Here is a 4315-nt window from a genome sequence, read left to right as displayed (position 1 = left end):
TTAGCTTCTTCAGCCAGTAGGCATGGTTCCATTCTGTTACTGATGCTCTTCTTCTGGCTTTTTATACCAGAGACCTGCTGTTGGATGTCTGCCTTTGTTATGTTGATTAGTTATTGTTCTGGGATGTCACTGTGGTGTGTTCTCAGGTCCACTTGGCATTGGTTTTGTGTGACTCCTCTTTCTCCCAGAGGTTATTCCAGTATTGCTCAGCCTGAGCTCTGGGTGAGTCTGTTCTTAAGTTCATAAATAGCAGTAAATAGTAAAAAGGCAGTAAATAGCTTCAGTGCTATTTTCTGCCTTTGTGGAAGTGCGCTCTATTCTCTACTGCATGGTGTGGTGCGGCTCAAAAACAGTCATTTAACATTATTATTATTATTATTATTATTATTATTATTTATTTTATTTTTTTTATGCAGCGAGTGCGCGTTTATTTTAGAGTCACAGCTCTTTTCAGCTTTGATCAGACTGATCGATCAGGGCGTTTGATGAGCGCACTGACATGCAGCGAGTGCGCGTTTATTTTAAAGACTCACAGCTCTGATTAGACACACAGAGAGAGAGGGAGGGAGAGCGCGCGTGAGAAAGAGCACTTTCATTTTATTTTATTTTAAGGAGTCTGATAGAGGAGAGAGAGCAGTTTTATTTTAAGGAGACTCAGACTCCTCAAAATAAAACCTCTCTCTCTCTCTGTGTGTGTGACAGAGAGAAAAAATGTATACAAAAGATGTATTTTTTGTCTTTAGAGCAAAGCGACGCCGTTACAAATGAATTAGCACAGCCTTCCTCAGTCTTGTCACCACATACATCACTGGCAGAGGTACATTCCCCCATACTTCTTTGCATGCCAGCTACCTCCCTTGCAACAGAAACTGCATGGATTCAGAACTTCAATATTCCTTGGGACAAGATGTCTACTACACGGTCACAGAGCAAATCAAAACGGGAGAGAGCCAATCCACCAGGTAGAAGATCAATGGTCAGAATTGTGGTGGATGCAATGCGTGTACATTCCCTTAACCCTAATAGGGCTGCCTGTGTTGAGGTGGCCAAAATGATTGTGGGAAGATATCACCTGACCTTCACCGACAGAACAGTAGATGGAGAGATGCTTGGCACTGGCTACTATTCCCTTGTTAACCAGATAAAAACTAGAATTGAACCTGTGAACAGAACTAACACAACAGATCGCATTCGGAAGCCAAGGACAAATGAGACCACCACCAAAACTGTACGGTGCAAAACGGACAGTTACGGTTGCATCGCATCGCAGCCAAAATCGCTCCCAGAAGGAGAAACTGTTGAGTCCCTGGAGGAACGAAGAAAACAGTTGAAGGCCACATTTGAGTCAGTGGGGCCCAGGGCAGCAGAGTGGCCTGATACTGAAAAGTACATGGCTACCACATACATTTATCAATGATAAATTCGTGTGTCCCCCCAAGTGTTACTGAGATAAAAGATGAGTGGCCTTTTCATTTCACCCAAAGAGAACTTTAACAGGCATTGAGATAAATGGTCGCCTTGAAGAAGCTCTAACAAACAAAGGAAAATGGATCATAACATATTTCCAACAGTCATCCAGGCAACAGAACTTTCAGGGCCTGTTAAGGGAGGTTGAGAGTGTCACACAGAGCAACTGTACAGGAATTGCAGCTGTATTCCTGATGATGAAGCACTTTTTGGAGAGTGAAGAGTCCATCCTCATTCTGGCTGATGTTAAGTATTCAAATAATGCTATCAGTATATATGAAAGAGACATAATTTGGGCCTAATTTGGATTGCAACCTAATCCAATGGCAGCCAACACTAACTGATGAGGGCAAAAAAATGTAGATTTCCTGTGTGCCCCCATTAGGTAGGGTTAGCAGCTGGTTCAGTTCAAATGTGGTCTACATTGTACTAAATGTGTACTGTACCTACCAACAGTGACCCAAGACCCAATTCTGTGCTTTGTTTTACAGCCATGTGCAACATCTGTGTCCATTCAAAATGAAATGGACCTACCGGTCACACCAAGACTGATCATGCTTGGTAAGTCCTGGCTTATCTTGTAGAAAAGGGTTTCTTACATTTAGTGTCTTAAAGCATAAATCCAGTGTGAATCAGTCAGTATAACTGTAGTTTTATGTTGCTGAGGCTGGTACGTAGGTATGAGAATAGGGGAATTTGGTGCAATGTATACTTAATTTGTTAACACTAACCAAATTCTCACATTCTCATACCTACTGACAGTTTACAGCAATGTCAAACTATAGAAATATTGATTCATTCACACCAGATTTCTCCTTGAATCTATCCACCTGTTTTTCCAGGTGATCACGTTCTGTCAGTAGGAACATGATTAGCTGAACATTGAGCTGGTTATTGAGTAGAGCACAGTACTTTCACTTTAATTTTCCCACAAACAGGACAACCCGGAACAGCAAGACTATAGATTGACACTGAATTTCTCCTTGCTTTTTCACCTTCTAGGGAACACAATGCTGACTTCAGTCAGGTGGATGATCAGCATTGAGGGAAAGGTTGCCTATGTTTTGGATGAGCACCTGAATTTTTCTGATGCCCTTTCAGTGTTTTTTTCGACCTTCTATGTATTCAACATTGAATACCAATTACCTGCCTGCACAACTCTTAAATTCATACTGCGGTAAGTACGTTTGTTTGTTTGTTTGTTTTTTCCTGCAGATGTTGTTTACCTTAGTTTGTTGTGTAGATTCAGTTGTGTATTAGTTACAGTATCTCACAGAATTTAATACAGCCCTCACATTGCTGTAAATAATTTGTTGTCTTTCTATTGGGACCACACTATTGAAATGGAATTTTCATACAACTTAAAGTAATCAGTGTACAGCTTGTATAGCACTAGATGTAAAATAGCACATAGCCTAGCCATTAACGTCTAAACAGCTGTCAACAAAAGTGACTACTTTTACTTGTATCAAAGTTTCATTTCTATGGTCTTGTCCCATGAAAAGATATGACACAATATATGCAACAATGTGAGGTGTGTTCTAAATTCTGAGATTCACAGATTCTGTGACATCCTATTAACAAATAGGTAAGGAAGGAACAATTTTATCAAATGAATGATGTCGCTGTTCACTCAAAAATGTTGATTCTAGCTAAGTAATTGTCATTATTCTAATGGAAATTCAGTATAACATACTGTACATTAACAAGTAAAAGTTATTTTATCTTGTCTAAAGGTTCTTTGTGAGAATCAATCCAGATGAAGGCACAAAGTGTACCTCCAAGACTGGGGTGAGTCGTAAAATAGGAGCGCTGGTGAAAAGAAAGATAGAAGCAGTCAACAGCAGTGTCATCCTTCCTTCACCAGCTGAGTTTGAATGGAAAAACTCTGATTAGGTGGGGCATTTAGAAGCATCACATGTACTGTATGTGCCCAATTTCATTACAAAAGGAACAATTATTGAGCTGTATGCGGTTAAGTGTACTATTTGTTGCTGATTTATATCAACCTGCTCTATCAATTTAAAAAAAAATATAGGCAGTCTGATATTTGCTGCACTGTTGATGACCATATTGTGTGATAATTCTATTGTTTTGATCATTCTAATCCAAATTTCAATTACAAATTTGATATTGTTCAAATGATTCAGAAGTGTATTTGTTATTATAAAAGTAACTGTAATACTTCCTGTGCTGTAGATTTTACTCATCTGGAGATGTTTTTTGTTCTCTTAATAAATGCTTATCCAGTCCAAATGTAGTCACAAGTTCTACAACTTTTGAGACATTTTAAAATTCTGATATCTGTTCTGTCAATATTGTGCAATCTTCACATGAGAAGCAATGACAAATCTTAAAAAAAAAGACACTGTTTATGGATTCCTGAATGTACTGAAAACATTTAGTCACCATGTACTGTGTCGTTTATGTTACACTGATATCAATTGCGTGCCATGTTTTTAAGAAGTTGAATGTCTTTTGGGCTGTTAAAGGAGACGTTTGTGGTTGTCAAGATTTGCTTTGGAAGCCTGCATTCCAAGATGTGATTTTAATGTCATAGAAAATATTTGTGACTTTTCTACTGTCAATAAATGTCTGCAAAAAAATTGCAATGTTTCATTAAATAAACTTTGATATTCTAAAATAACGGATTTATGGTTATTAATTATTATGAATAATTAACAAGTGATCACCATAATGATAATAATAGTTTAAATGGTTAAAAGTTAAAATGTTCACAGTACTGTACTGTGTATTTCCAATTTTACAGTACTGGTACTGTAAAAATAGTGTGAAATGGTTACAGTACTGTGTATGTTGATACTGTTAACATTTGTACAGTACTGAT

At 38.0% G+C, this 4315-nt stretch overlaps 1 pseudogene; it reads left to right on the top strand.

The window, feature by feature from the left end:
• Window positions 1-841: 841 nt before the first annotated feature.
• LOC117519716 lies at window positions 842-3363 on the top strand (annotated as a pseudogene).
• Window positions 3364-4315: the final 952 nt, after the last annotated feature.

Source organism: Thalassophryne amazonica, chromosome 11 (assembly GCF_902500255.1).
Source record: "Thalassophryne amazonica chromosome 11, fThaAma1.1, whole genome shotgun sequence".
Classification (NCBI taxonomy): domain Eukaryota; kingdom Metazoa; phylum Chordata; class Actinopteri; order Batrachoidiformes; family Batrachoididae; genus Thalassophryne; species Thalassophryne amazonica.
This window is presented reverse-complemented; position numbering and strand designations above follow the sequence as displayed.